Below are 16238 nucleotides of genomic sequence, written 5' to 3' on the forward strand. Positions count from 1 at the left end.
TAAGGTTGGCTAGGGGTTTATCAATTTTATTTATTCTTTCAGATAACAAACTCTTTGATTGATTGATTGATTCTTTGGATTATTTTCTTAGTCTCTATTAAATTAATTTCTGCTCTGATTTTTATAATTTCCTCCCTTCTTTGGCTTTGAGCTTGACAAGCTCTTTTTCTAGATGTTTGAGGTGTAGCATTAGGTTATTTATTTGTATTCATTCTGTTTTCCTTATGTGGGAACTCAGTGCACTAAATTTTCCTCTGAGGACCACTTTCATTGCATTCCACAGATTCCAGTAAGTTGTATTTGTATTTTCGTTGGCTTTTAGGTATTGTTTAATTACTTCTTTAATTTCCCCTATGACCCACTGATTGTTCAAGAGTGTGTTATTCAACTTCCATGTGTTTGTTGGATTTTTGCAGTTTCTTTTATCATTAATTTCTAGTTTCATGGCACTATGATCTGATAACATGCATGGGATAATTTCAACTCTTTTGCCTTTATTTAAATATGTTCTGTGGGCTAGCATATGGTCTATTTTAGAGAATGTCTCATTACTGCTGAGAAGAATGTATATTCTGATGTCGTTGGATGGAACACTCTGTATATGCCTATCAAGTCCATCTGTTCACAGGTGTGATTCAATTCTGTTATTTCTTTGCTGATTTTCTGTCTGGTTGATGTGTCCCTTGCTGTCAATTATGTGTTAAGGTCTCCTGTTATAATTGTGTTATTGCTAATTTAATTTTTCATTTCTATAAGTACTTGCTTTGTATAACTTCGTGCTCTGGAATTTGGTGCATATATATTTAAGATTGTTATCTCTTCCTCTTGAAATTTTTCCTCTAACCAGTGTGTAATGACTTTCATTATCTCTTCTGATCTTTTTTGGTTCGAAGTTCATGTTAACTGCAAACAGAATAGCTACCCCCATTTTTTTTTTTTTTTGGTTCCTGTTGTATGAAGTATTGTTTTCTATCCTTTGAGTTGCAGTCTGTGAGTTTCCTTTTGGGTTAGATTGGTTTCTTGTAGACAGCATATGGTTGAATGTTGTTTCTTGATCCATCCTGCCAGTATGTTTCTTTTAATTGGTAAACTGAGAACATTTACGTTAATGGTTATCACAGTTGTTTTTGTTGACATGCTATCTTTTTCCTGTTGCATCTTTATCTTTTCATTTAATTGTCTGCTTTGCTTAGTGGGTTTTTTTCCTAAGTGTATCTAAACTGTCTTTCAGTATTATTTACATTGTTGGCTTTGTGATCATGAAGTTTTTCAGCTGTCCTTTGTCATGAAAGTATCTTCTTTCTCTATCTGTAGTGAAAGAGTTTTTCAGGGTACATCACTCTAGATTGGAAATCATTTTCCTTTAGGATCTGAAATACTTCACTCCATGCTCTTCTTGACTTCATTGTTTGTGCTGAGAAGTCTGCTGTGATTCTGATAGGTTTTACTTTATAGGTCGTCTGTCTTTTGTTTGCAACAGCTTTTAATATTCTATTCTTATGTTGTATCTCTGGAAGGGTGATTATTACATGCCTGGGTGTAGTTTTATTTTTGTTATGGCTATTTGGAGTTCTATATGCTTCTCTAGTCCTAATTTGAGTTTCCATTCTCATGTTTGGGAAATTTTCAGCTATTACTTCTGTAAATATCCTCTTTATATCATTTGTGTTGTCCTCATCTTTTTCATTTATCCCTATCAATCTTATATTGTTTTTCTTTGCATCATGTTGCAGCTGTTGAATTGTTATTTCCTGATTCCTTGTCATTTTTAAAATATCTTTCCTTTCCTGTTCACTAGCTGCAATCTTGTCTTCAAAGTCTGAAATTTTATCTTCACTTTCTCTGAGGTGGTTTTGACAACTTTCAATGGAATTTTTGATTTCCTGTATATCTCTTTGAATGTGCTTCATGTATTCTGTTTGTTTCTTATATTTTTCATCCAGGGATTCTATCTTTTTGTTTTGTTCCTCTAATTTTTTTTTTACTGTGTCTTCTTTAGATTTGTTCAACATCTCTTTCATTACTTTTATCATTTCTTCTTTTACATGGGAGATTATTTCTAGTTTGCATTACTCTAAAGCTTCCTGGAGTTGCTTCTTTATTTCAGTTGATATTATTTCAAGTGTATGGCATATATGTTCTTCTATGTACATAGATCCTAAGGTTTCTTGGGATGGGCTGGAGGTTTGAGATTGCATTTTGGTCATTCATTTTGACATTTTCTTTTATTTCCCTGTTTCAAGTGTTTTCCAAGGCTTCCCCTGTGCCTGTTGGAAATCATCTTCTATGTCCTTAGCTCCTGGGATTCTGGTAGCCCAGTTCCCCAGATTGAGAGAGGGTCACTGCAGGTGGAGCATGCAGGCCCAAAACCTGCAGAGCTGGTCGAGTGTGGCAGGAAGCTGGGACAATCCTTGATCAGTGGGAGCAAGGATCTTAAACTCACAGGGCTCAGGATGGACAGTCGCCTCTAGCTGCCCAGTTCCCCAGATTGAGAGAAGTTCACTGCGGGTAATACAGGCAGACCCAAGACCTGTGGAGCTGGTCATGTGTGGCAGGAAGCTGAGAAGTTCCTTGGCCAGTGGGAGCGAGGATCTTAAACTCCTGGGGCTTGATTAGGCTGTGCAGACACTCACCTCTAGCTGCCCAATTCCCTGGGTTGAGAGAGAGAGAGAATCACTCTGGGTAGGCAGGCAGGCGCAAGGCCTGCCCAAATCAATACTTTAAGCTTATGCATCTGTTTTATCTCACAGAATGTTGTGCTCTAAAGTTGCATAATTTGCCTATGCGTGCCTCAAGTTTATTTTTATGGCAGAGTAGTACTCCACTATATACAAATACCACATTTTCTTTTTCTGTTTACCTTTCAATGGATGCATAGATTCTTTCCAAAATCTAACTATTAAGAATTGTGCTGCTCTAAATAATGGTATGTATATATTTTTGCAGCATGACTAATTTAACTCTTTTGGGAACCTTGTCAAATGGAATTTCTACTTTTAGTTTTTTGAGGAATGTCTACACTAATTTTTACAGTAGTTGTTCTAGTTCACATTCCAAAAACAATGTGGACAAGTTCCCATTTCTCCACATCTTCACCAACATTTTTTAATTTTTTATTTCTCAGTGATAGCTATTTTCTTGGAATGAAATGACACATCAATGTAGTTTTAATTTGCCTTTCTCTAATTACCCACCATGTTGATCATTTTTCTATATATTTATTAGTCATTTGTACTTCTGAGAAGTTTCTGTTCATTTCACTTGCCCATTTTGGGGGGGGGTGGCTCTAGGGGGATTTTTGCCAGCTATTTCTTTGACAGAGGGCTACCCTACAGAGTAGATCAAGAGTATATCAAGAGCTCATAAAAAAGAACTTTTTAAGATTAGCATACAAAATGGATAATCTCAAATAGTACACAAATGTGTAACACAATCAGTGCAGTAATTTTTAGATTAGAAAAGGCTACCTTTTCCAAAAGTAAATACAATCTAGCCAAAGAAAAATAGATTTCTATATGCAGTATTAGTCAATGTGTTTTTATTACAAAATGTTGCTCTCTGAGTCTCAGAGTTTTGTAAAGGCCACTTCTCCAAAGAATGATTATTCAGAAACCTGTTGTTGTACCAAGAATGCAACTCAGCATCCCAGTTGCCTGGAAAGTACAAGGTCCTGAGTTCAATTTCTGGTACTGAAAAAAAAATTCTGTTGGTGTACACAGCCTGGCTACACACTACTTTTGAGAGTTTATGTGACATTGTGGCTTACAGTCTCCAAAAGCAGGATTGTTGCCCCTTGTAATTTCTCTGAAGAAAAGTCTACATATTTGTAGCCAATCACAGAGATATCTGTTACAATTTGGAAAAAAAAATACAGGGGCTCTTAGAAATGCCTCCCAGCAGGATTTATGTCATAAAAATGAAAGGAAACTGTTGCTCCTTTATACAACAAGCAATTGCTTGTGTAGCAGCTTTTTAGGTTATGATGGGTGAGTGACATGTAGTTTCTGTGTAAGGGGATACACAAGACAGTAGCAGGCAGTGACCGCAGTGAGAAGGACAAAGCTTGTCCACAGTGGCACCCGCCCCCTACTTCTTAACCCCACTTGCGTTTAAACCAGTGCCCCATGGAGTAAGCTTGATTTCCTCTGCATTGTAGGTCTTGCTGCTAGGCTACAGATGTACCAGGCCAAAGAAGAACCTAGCAAGATGAAGCTTGTGATATCATCTGGCAACTTTGTGGACTCAGAGGACACCAGAGACAATCTGGTCATCTCCATAGTAGTCTCCAGTGCCTCAGAATATAGGAAAATCTCACATTCTAGTATAACTAGACACTGCTAGCAAGAGACACAATATGTCAAACCCCCTGAATAGTTCCCTTCAAAATCATACATGAAGTGATCCATGAACTGAGTGACTCCTTAACAGATTGAATGGCTCTGATTTGGAACAACAGCAGGAGTGTGCTTCTTATCAATTTGCAGCACAACTGCCTTGGCATTTCATGTAGATTATAAACCATGACCAAGTGAGGTTTATTCTAGGAATGCAGGGATGGTTCTACATATACAAAGCAATAAATGTAATACACCACATCAACAGAACCAAAAATAAAAATCACATGATCATCTCAATAGATGTAGAAAAAGCTTTCAATAAACTCCAACATCTGTTCATGACAAAAACAGTACAGAAACTTGGAATAGAAGGTATGCACATCAATCTCATAAAGGCCATCTATGACAAACCAACAGCCAACATTATACTAAATGGCCAAAAACTGAAAGCCTTCCCTCTAAAATCAGGAACAAAACTAGGATGCCCACTATCACCACTCCTGTTCAATATAGTTCTAGAAATATTAGCCATAGCAATCAGACAAGAGGGAGAAATCAAAGGAATAAAAATAGGAAAAGAAGGAGTTAAATTATCATTATTTGCGGATGACATGATACTCTACATAGAAGACACCAAAAAAGTCCATTAAAAAAACTGCCAGAGGTAATAAACAAATTCAGCAGCATAACTCGATCGTCAACACTCAAAAATTGTCGATGTCCGCTCCCGGCCGGCAGGAAGGACACACGACAAAGTCTGGTAGTGGACAACCTTTTCTTTTTATTTTCCTTCTCCGTACAGCCTGCCCTGGGATCGCTCCCAGCCGAAGCCTCCTCTGGTCCGCTCCCCGCGGCTCCTTCTGGGCTTCTACTTCCGGGCTTCTACCTGGCTTCTTCTTCCGCCCAGGGGTGGCACCGGTATATATACGGGTACAGTGTCCAATCATGTTAAAGTAAGCAAGGCAAGCTGATTGGCTAACATCATCAGTTGCCAGGCAGACTATATTGTTGAGCGGGTTGTTTACGTGGTAAGCAGGAAACTAACATATTCGATGGGAGGGGTAATCTACCTCAGGCTTTGCTCTTTACCACAGGCCGCACGTCCGCCGCGCAAGGCGAGCTATCACAGACGCGGCTCCCAACATCTCCCCCTATTTTATTTTTTATGAATGTGCGCATCGTAGCCCTTCCTGGACTGGGTGCAGAGGCTTATGCCCTATGTGTAGGTCCATCGTAGGTCCTTGGCTTAGACCCTGGTTGGCCATGCCATGGTCTGCCAAGGCCCTGAGGCCCTCGTCCTTTTTCTAGGGCCAGGCACAAACTGGACGGAACCTGGATGAACACAAGCTTGCACTCATTTCCTCTCCGTAAAGAAATCCCCTCGGAGAGAAATTTAGACCTGGGCAGCATCTAACAGTCCAGCGGCTTACGTGCAGGATGGGGTAGGGCCTGGCTTAGGTCGAGTCGTGCTGGGGAGGCACGCTCTTACCCGTCATTGACTCACCTACCCTGCTGTGTATTGTCACCTTATGGAGGAGAATGAGGGATGCCCGCCATATCTAGACTCGGTCGTGGGCCAATTGAGCAAGCCATGCATATGCCTGAGGATCTTCTTGTCCATTTCGGGCTACCGCTATTTCTATTCATCTTATTGGTTGGTCTGTGATGGATCTCCAGTAGGGCAGGTCTGATCTTCAGTCGAGGGCTTTGTTGCCCGTGTCAGTCTCTCCGGTATCCACAGTGGTTCTCGTCCCGGTTCCTGTGGGAAAACACAAACCGCGCCTCGGTTCCAGCTGACCACTGGATCCGGGCCCATCCATTGTCCTGTCAGGACATCTTTCCACTTCACCCACCCTTTATGGTTGGGGGAAGGGTTGCAGTGCTCCACGGCTGGGGAGCGATTATCATTATTTAAATTTAAAAAATTGTGTGTGAATAGTGCCATGGATAATCGTGCCTTTGGGGCCAGGCCTTGGCCTACTCCCCCTTTTTGTTTTTGTAAAATTTCTTTGAGGCTTCTATGAGCCCTCTCAATGATTCCTTGACCTTGGGGATTGTATGGGATACCATGTTTTAATTGAACCTCCATCATTTTGAAGAACTCATTGAAGGCTTTGCCTATATAGGCTGGTCCATTATCAGTTTTTAATATTTTTGGTTTGCCCCATGCGGCCCAAGCTGCCAGGCAATGATTGATCACATTAGACACTTTTTCACCTGTTTCTGCTGTTGCAAATATGACGTGAGAACAGGTGTCTGTGGAAACATGAACATATTTAAGAGTCCCAAACTCCTGTATATGTGTGATGTCCATCTGCCAAACATCACCAGGGATCAAACCTCGAGGGTTTACTCCCATCGGTATGGCAGGTTTGTATGTGGCACAGGAGTCACATAGTCGCACGATATCTCGTGCATCTGCTCTAGAAACATGGAAATGGTTTGCTAGTGTCCTGGCATTAACATGAAATTTATCATGGAAGGCACGGGCTCGCTCGATTGGTGTTAGTAAGGTAAAAATCCATAACGGGCGAGTGGCAGTGTCAGCAGCCGCATTCCCCTGTGCCATGGGCCCCGGCAGGGATGTATGTGCTCTTATGTGGGTGGTGAAGACCTTATGGTGTCTGTTCTGAAGCAATGTCTGGATAGACAGGAACAGTCCAGCCACTGTGGAAGTGGATCTAATTAAACTGGCAGTCTCAAGCACTTGCATAGCATTGACCACATACCTAGAATCGGAGACAATGTTAATGGCTTCTGAGAACCGTTCAAGAATCATTTTAACGATCTGCAGTTCTACCACCTGAGGCTGATCTGGTTTAAATTGTATGGTAACCGGGGGCTTGCCTAGGATCACATAGGCGCCTATCCCCGTCTTGGAGCCATCTGTGTATATTGTAGTTGCTGGGACTAATGGCTCAGAGGCAGTAACCTTTGGAAAAATTATAGGGTGCTGAGTGACAAATGACAAGATAGGGTCTTTAGGGTATTGATTGTTTATATCCCCATGGAAAACACATCTCAGAATGGCCCAGGTATCTATGCAGGCAGCCAGGGTCTTGATCTGGCTGGCGGTATAGGGTACTCGGATGGCTTGTGGTCCTGAGCCAAAATGTTGGACAGCTCTATCATGCGCTTCAAGGGCCAATGAAGCGACTGCCTCCGGGTAATGCTCTATGACTTTTGCAGGTGAGACCTTAGGGTGTATCCACAGTAGTGGTCCTTTCTGCCAAATCACCGCTGTAGGCTGTAGACTAGTCTGTAGCAAACAGACATCAAAGGGTCGCCCTGGTTCAATTCTGTGTAAGGTAGCCCCACCTAAGGCTTTTTCCACTCTCTGTAAGGCAGCTCTTGCCTCAGGAGTGAGCCTCCTGTGGGAGGCTATATCTGGGTCTCCCTTCAGAAGGTCGAACAGGGGTTTGAGATCTGAATTTGGTATATGTAAATATGGCCTAATCCAATTAATGTCTCCCAATAGCTTTTGCATGTCATTTAGGGTCCTAACGCCATCCGTCCTAATGGTGACCTTCTGCGGAGAGACTAGCATAGGGGAGATTCTCGCGCCTAAGTAGGTCACCATTTCTCCTCCCTGAATCTTGTCGGGGGCAACATGCAGATTAGCTTGTCTCAGGGCCTCGACCAACTGGCTGAGCATATTATTTAGCATGTCTGGGTCCCTGCCGCTGAGCAAAAGGTCGTCCATGTAATGCATACATCTTATCTTGGGAAAGGATTTTCGTAGGGGGGCCAGTAGGGAATCAAGGTAAATCTGACACATAGTGGGACTGTTGGCCATACCTTGGGGCAACGTTACCCACTCGTATCTGAGATCAGGGCTTTCTTGGTTAATGGTGGGCAAAGTAAAGGCGAACCTATGAGTGTCCTCTGGGTGCAGGGGAATTGAGAAGAAACAGTCTCTAAGGTCTATAACATAAACTGGCCAGGACTGAGGGATGGCTGAGAGAGCTGGCAGCCCCCTCTGGACCGCCCCCAGGGGCTGCATCTGCGCGTTGACCGCCCTTAGATCATGGAGCAGCCTCCACTTGCCAGACTTTTTCTTAATTATAAAAATGGGGGTGTTCCATGGGGAGGTTGACGGCTTAATATGTCCTAATCTAAGTTGTGTACTGACTATTTCTGACAAGGCTAATAGCTTCTCCTTAGGCAGGGGCCACTGAGGTACCCAAACCGGATCATTTGATTTCCAGGTGATTTTGATCGAAGTGGGTAGGAGAGCTTCTTCAGCGGCCCCTAAGAAAAACCCAATCCTTGCCTACCTTTTTTGTTTTCTACTGGTATTGGGGATGTCCGACCCTGCAGGGCATTGCCCAAGCCTTTGCCGGGGGTATATCCCTGGTTCCTGAGTATATCCTTAGCCTGGGGGGAGCAGTTTGACGTAAGCGTGACATCCATCTGAGTGAGGATGTCCCTTCCCCATAGAGACACTGGCAACTGCAACACAAACGGTTGGAAATGGCCCTGATGACCCTCCTCATCGCACCAGAGCAGGGTTGAAGCACTAACCTGAGGAGCTGACACCATCCCCAGGCCCTGCAGCGTGTTATCTGCAGTGTTGGTGGGCCAGTTGGAAGGCCAATCCTTTCTGGAGATAATGGAACGGTCAGCTCCTGTGTCTAGGAGCCCTGTTATATTCTTGCCATTGACCTTAAGTGAGAGCATGGGCCTTTTACCAAGTGTCATATGGAGTCCCTCAAAGACTTCCCCTGAGGAACCGAAACCTTGACTTTCTCTAATTTTCTGCTTTGAGGGAAATCTCTTGTGGAGACTGGGGAGCAGCAAGAGCTGCGCTATCTTGTCTCCTTTATTGATTACCATAGTACCCACAAGAGATTGAACCATAATTTTAATATGTCCTGTGTAGTCTGAGTCTATGACCCCTGGGACTACTGTGAGACCCCGAAGGGCCGTGGAGGATCTCCCGATCACCAGACCCACGGAATTTTCGGGTAACGGTCCCTTAAAGGTGGTTTCAACCACTTGAACACCCATATCAGGCACTAATATAAGTCCTGAGGCGACACTGAGGTCCACACCTGCTGACCCAGGGGTGGCCCTTGTTGAAGGCTGCCACCCTGAGCTGTCCTGTCTCTGGGGCGGGGGCTCGCCTGTGAAGGGGGCCCCCTCTGGCCGTTTTTTGGCTCTCTAGCATCTTGTCCACAAATACGGTTGCCCTGAGCATCAAAGACCGACCTACACTCCTCAGCTTTGTGTGATCCCTTTTTGCATCACCCACAAACATATGGTTCTTCATTCCTAGGGCGAGGCCTAGCATCTGCATTGTTTGGGCAATGACGTTTAATGTGTCCTGGCTCCCCGCAGGCAAAACACCCTTTAGCCTTACATTCCCCTTCTAACCCGCGAGGTCCCCTCTGCTGTATAGCCGCGGCCAGGAGAGCAGCCACTCCCGAGTTGGAGAGCGGCCCCCCTATCTCTCTGCATATCCTAATCCAGGCGTTGAGGTCCTTGTTCTTATGAGGAGCTATCGCTGCCTTGCACTCCTTTGTACATTGCTCAAAAATCAGCTGTCTTACCAGCGGTTGAGCCACTCCCGGATCAGGAAATATCTTATCGGCAGCATCTTGCATTCGGGCCACAAAGTCAACAAATGGCTCTGTGGTACCCTGAATTATTTTTGAAAGACACAAGGAGGCTGTTCCGGCACCACTTACCTGTTTCCAGGCGCGGAGCCCTATGGCATTGATTTGTTCATAGACAGCGCCGGGGAACTGGGTCTGGTCATCAGCGTGCCAACCTTCTCCCATAAGCATTTCCTTGTTCCACCCCCGGTTTCCCCGATTCGCGTTTCTCTCAGCCTGCTCTGCAGAGAACTCTGCGTACCAGGCTCGCCAATCCAGGTAACTGCCCGAGGGCAGACACGCCTTTGCCAGCTGAATCCAGTCCGCGGGGGTGAGGGGCCCAGAAGACAGATTCTCCAGCATGGCAATGGTGTAAGGCGCAGTCGGCCCAAAGGTTGTAACTGCATTTTTAAGTTCTCTAATCTGCTTTATCTCAAAAGGCTCCCATACATTGCGTCCCTGGCCCATAGCTACTTGTACAGGAAATATCCCGTAGGGGCCACTATCTATCCCAGGTGGATGTACCTCATGAGACAAGCGTCCCCCCTGCCAAAGCCGCCTGTAAAAATACCGACCCGCCGGCGGCGGAGCATAAGACAGCGGCCCTGATTGGGCGGAAAATGGGGGCCCGTGCATCACTTCCTGTTCTGGCGAAAGGGGAGAGAGCTCCCAGGCGGCCGCCTCGTGGCGAGGAATCGCCTCCGGAAACGGCCCCCAAGGTGGGGCGGAAGGCTTCGCCTCCCTCTCGCGCCGGGGAGCGCTCAGGAGCTCTCTACTCCTCCGCAGACCAGGTTGAGCAGAGCGCAATTCGCGGGGCAACGCTGGAAAAGAACCCTGCGACTCCTTATTGAGCGATTTAGGCTCCTGACAGCTGGTCTCTTTGGCCTCCTTGCCATTCAACTTTCCCTCGTCCTCGGAGTCAGACGACTCCGAGGCTAGAGCCCCGTCCTCCTCCTTAGCATCCTTGTTCCCCTTGACGGACCCCTCTCGGGAGCTCCCTGACTGGGCCTGCTCAGATACCCTGCGTACTTTTGTAAGCTCTTGAGAGCTTTCTCCACAACCACCCTCGCTCTTAGTGTTGCTACCTAACATGTTTCCCATCTTTTAATATGTTACTCACTGCGTGAGGCCCAAGGAATCCGCCACTTACGCGTGAGCCTGAGGGGAGTCTAAAAGCCCTGTAGGTGCGCGCCACCCAGAGCCCAGGCTTATCCCCAACTCACCTGTCCCGCAGCTCTGTACTGGAGCGTTGTCCACTTCCACGTCTCGGGGGTGATCAGTCCCCGGGCGGGCCTCCAAATGTCGATGTCCGCTCCCGGCCGGCAGGAAGGACACACGACAAAGTCTGGTAGTGGACAACCTTTTCTTTTTATTTTCCTTCTCCGTACAGCCTGCCCTGGGATCGCTCCCAGCCGAAGCCTCCTCTGGTCCGCTCCCCGCGGCTCCTTCTGGGCTTCTACTTCCGGGCTTCTACCTGGCTTCTTCTTCCGCCCAGGGGTGGCACCGGTATATATACGGGTACAGTGTCCAATCATGTTAAAGTAAGCAAGGCAAGCTGATTGGCTAACATCATCAGTTGCCAGGCAGACTATATTGTTGAGCGGGTTGTTTACGCGGTAAGCAGGAAACTAACATATTCGATGGGAGGGGTAATCTACCTCAGGCTTTGCTCTTTACCACAGGCCGCACGTCCGCCGCGCAAGGCGAGCTATCACAGACGCGGCTCCCAACAAAAAATCAATTGCATTTCTGTACACAAACAAAAAACTCACTGAGAGAGAAATTATAGAAATATCACCTTTCACAATAGGATCTAAAAAATGAAATACTTACGAATCGACCTAACCAAGAATATAAAAGACCTATATGCTGAAAATTATACTACTCTATAAAAGGAGATTGAAGAAGATATTAGAAAATGGAAGGATATTCCTTGCTCTTGGTTAGGATGAACCAACTTTGTGAAAATGGTCATACTCCCAAAAGATTCAGTGCAATCCAAATCAAAATAACATTAACATACCTTACAAGTCTAGAGAAAACATTCCTAAAATTCATCTGGAAACAGAAGAAACCTAGAATAGCAAAGGCGATTCTGAGCAGAAAAACACAAGACAAGAGTCATCTCAATTCCTGACCTGAAACTATACTACAAAGCCACAGTATTAAAATCAGCATGGTGCTGGCAACAAAATAGGTCTGAGGATCAATGGAACAGATCAGAAGATGCAAACACTACTACAAAGACACTCAGCCACCTTATATTTGACAAAGGAGCTAAACATGTTCCCTGGAAAAAAGCCTCTTTAATAAATGGTGTTGGAAAAATTGGCTTTCCAAATGCAAAAGACTGAAACTAGACCAATGCCTATCACCATACACTAAACTGAAGTCAAAATGGATCTAGGACCTAAAGACTAAAACAGAAACACTTTAGTGGAGGACAAGGTAGGTAAAAATCTTGGAGACATATGGGTAGGCAGAAAATTCATGAGTAAAATTCAAACCACACAGGAAATACTTCAAAGAATCAATAACTGGGATTTCATATTACTAAAAAATTTTTGCACTTCAAAAGAAATCATCAACAGGGGCTGGGGATTTAGCTCAGCGGCATAAACACCTGCTTTGCAAGCAGGCGGTCATGAGTTTGATCCCCGGTACAGATAAAAAAAAAAAAAAAGAAAAAAGAAAAAGACAAAAAAAAAAAAAAAAAAAAGAAATCACCAACAAAGTGAAAAGAAAACCCACAAAATGGGAAAGAATTTCAGCCAACAATCCCTCAAACAAAGGACTTATATCCAGAACATACAAAGAAGTGAAAAACATCAAGCCCCCGCATTCAAAGACCCTCTCCAAAAATGGGCATCAGAGATCAACACCCAGTTCTCAGATGAAGATACACAAATGGAAATAAATACATGAAGAAATCTTCACCATCACTGGTCATTTGAGAAATGCAAATTGAAACAGCATGGAGAATTCATCTCACTCTGGAAAGAATGGCTGCCATCAAGAAAACAACTGATAACAAATGTTGGTGAGGATGTGGGGTAAAAAGGAACATCTCTGCAGATTGTTGCAACCACTGTGGAGATCAGTATGGAGATTTCTCAAAAAGCCAGAATTGGAAGTTCCGTTCAATCCAGCTACTCCCCTCGTAGGTATTTTGCCAGAAAAATTGAAAAGTCCATGTCTCAGTGATGTATGTGCACCCATGTTCAAGCAGCCCAATTTGTGATAGCTAAATCTTGGAAACAACCAAAATGCCCATCAACTGCAGAGTGGATGAAAAAAAATGTGGTATTTTTCTGTAATGGAATATTATTCAGCTATAAAAATATGATCTTGAGATCTTTATAGGTAAATGGAGCCAACTTGAGAATATCCTCATTAGTGAAATAAACAAAGTCACATTAGTAAATGTCACATTGTCTCTCTAGTGTAAAAAATAATAAGAACTGAAAGAATGATGGGGTCCAAAAAGTATAGTAGATATTGTAAAAGTGAAGGAAAGTGCTCTAAAGGATATAACGGTATGTATAATGTGTAAGATAGATGACCATATTACTAAATTTCTGTTAGATCATTGAACAAAAGAGTTTGCATTGCCAATGTTTGAGTGTCTAGCCACTTTTTATGCTTTGATTTTATAAGTTTAACAACTATTGTTAAGATGACAATATGTAATGTATCAACTAGTGACTTGATATTAATTTTTAATTTTTTAAATTATGTATTCTTTTTTCTTCTTTTTATACTTTGTTTTTAAATTTCATTTTCTTTCTTTCTTTAAATAAAATTTAAAAACTAAGAAAAATTTTTTACTTCCTATGTAGATTAGTTCCTAAGTATTTAATTTTTTTGGATGCTATTGTGAAGAGTGTAGTTTCCCTAGTTTACCTCTCAGTGAGTTCTTCGTGTACATGAAGGTTATTGATTTTTTGAGTGTTGATTTTGTATATAGATATACTATTGAATTTGGTTATTCAATCTACATGTCTTCTGGTGGAGTCTTTTGGTTCTAATATGTAGAGTACCTTGTAATCTGCAAATAATGATAACTTAATTTCTTTTCCTATCCATATGGCTTTTATTTTTTTCTCTTGTCTAATTAATCTGGCTAATATTTCTGGAACTATAGTGAATAGGACGGGTACTAGTGGACATCTTTCCCTTGTTCCTGCTTTCTGAATGAAAGCTTTTGTTTTTTGAAAAATTCAGTGTGATTTTGGTCATTGGTTGTCATAGATGCTTTTATCAGATTAAAACTATCTATTCCAATTTTCTGTATGATTTTTATCATAAACAGGTGTTGGACTTCTCAAATTCTTTATCTGCATCTATTGAGATGATTGTTTAATTTTTGTTTTTGTCTTTGTCTCCATTAATGCGGTATATAACATTTATTGATTTGCAAATATTAAAATATTCCTGCATTCTGAGGATGAATCTTACTTTGTCATGTTATAGAATGTTCTTGATGATTTGTTGCATTCTGTTGGCCAATATCTTACTGAGGATTTTTGCATCTAGCTTCATTGGGGATATTGTTTAGTTGTCTTTTTTGGCTGAGTTCTTCTCTGGTTTGGTATCAGAGTAATGTTTCCAAGAATGATTTTGAAAATATTGGTTTCCTTTCAATTTTGTTAAAGAGTTTTAGTACTAGTGGCATTAGAAATTCTCTAAATTTCCGCTAGAAAATAACTGTGAATCTGTTTGGATCTCAGGGATTTTCTACATTGGTAAGTTTCTAAATACATTTTTAATTTTATTGACTGTTATTGGGTTATTTAAACTTTTTATATTTTTGATATAGTTTTGGCAACTCATCTGTATAGAAATATGTCCATTTCTTCTCTTTTTTCCATCTTATTAGAGATTTTCATGGTAGGTACTGATGATCTGAATTTCCATAGGATCCATTGTGATTTTACCCATTTTGTTCTTAATTGCTTCAATTTGAGTTTTTTCTTTTCCCTTTTTGATAAGGTTGCATGGGGGGGTATCAATTTTACTTAATCTTTGAAAGAACCAACTCCTCAATTCATTTACTGTTTGTATTGTTTCTTAGTCTCAACTACATATTTTCTGCTTTTGTATTTATAATTCTCCCTTGTACTGGCTTTGAGTTTGATTTGTTCTTTTTCTAGATGTTTGAGGTTCAGCATTAAGTTGTTTATTTGAGCTGTTCTTTGTTTTTCTCTGGGATGGGTTAGGGTCTAAGCTCCTGGCTTAGTGTTTACCATCCTAATCAGAGATGGCCTACAGTTATTTCCTCATTAATAGACTGCGTTAGAGCAATAATTATCCAATAATTACCTGTCTTTTTAGAATGCTCCTTTCTAAACCCTTTGGATGAAAAAATAAGGCTTTTTAATTATTTTGTCCATGGACATTGCCATTTTTCTGACTTCTTGAGCCAGAGTCTTGGGCATAAGGCAAAAAGAAAAAGCAAGGGAACCCATTATTATGTTGTTCCTTGAATACTGGGGCCTCTAGATTGTTCATCATATTCTTTTTATAGTCCTTCTAGGTTAGGAATTTAATTATGCTCAGCAGAAGGAAAAGTTATACTTAACAGGAAAAGTAAATTTAATTCATGTTTTCACTACAATGAATTTTAAAAATATATATTTCTATTTGCTCTTAAGCAAGGCAAAAATTGTGCTGGATAAAGTTAACCTGTTGTGGAAGGCTTTATTCGATTCTACTAAAATATGGGGAGGAATAAGACAAATCAAAGTATATCATGTACAGTTACAAATTCCCTGTGATGAATGTAAGCATTGTATATACCTAAATTGTACAAAATTTTAAAATAAATTTAAAAAATCAAATGTGTGGAGGGACCAACTCAGTATCACTGAGACAATGAGCTGGAGATTTTTATTCCTAAGTAGTAAAGAAAATAAGCTTATTTTTCCTCACAGTTCTGGAGATTCAAGGTGAACAGAGCCATATTTGGTGTTGATCTATTTGGAAGAGTCTCAAGGTAATGCAAGGCAGTAAATGGAGAGATAGAGGAAAAAGAATGTGTGTGTGTGTGTGTGTGTGTGTGTGTGTGTGTGTGTGTGTTTGTGTGATCTTCTAGTCTTTTACTGTCTTTATTACCTTCAACTCCCAAAGCCATTTGAGACATTTTAGGAGCTAAAGTGTGTATTTATGGGGAGTTTGTAGGACACGTGTATTTGTTAATAGACATCACTCAGAGAAGAAGCAAACTTTGCCGTATCTTTATAACAGAAAGTTTTATTACAATTTAGAGCAGGATATGCAATGAATTTAGAATCCCATCTTCCCA

At 41.9% G+C, this 16238-nt stretch overlaps 1 pseudogene; it reads right to left on the reverse strand.

The window, feature by feature from the left end:
• Window positions 1-16238, reverse strand: part of LOC111758249 (ribosome production factor 2 homolog) — a 94437-nt pseudogene that overhangs the window by 58103 nt on the left and 20096 nt on the right.

This window comes from Cavia porcellus, unplaced genomic scaffold, assembly GCF_034190915.1.
Source record: "Cavia porcellus strain 051 isolate PalLab524CR breed Dunkin Hartley unplaced genomic scaffold, mCavPor4.1 scaffold_22, whole genome shotgun sequence".
NCBI classification, from domain to species: Eukaryota; Metazoa; Chordata; class Mammalia; order Rodentia; family Caviidae; genus Cavia; species Cavia porcellus.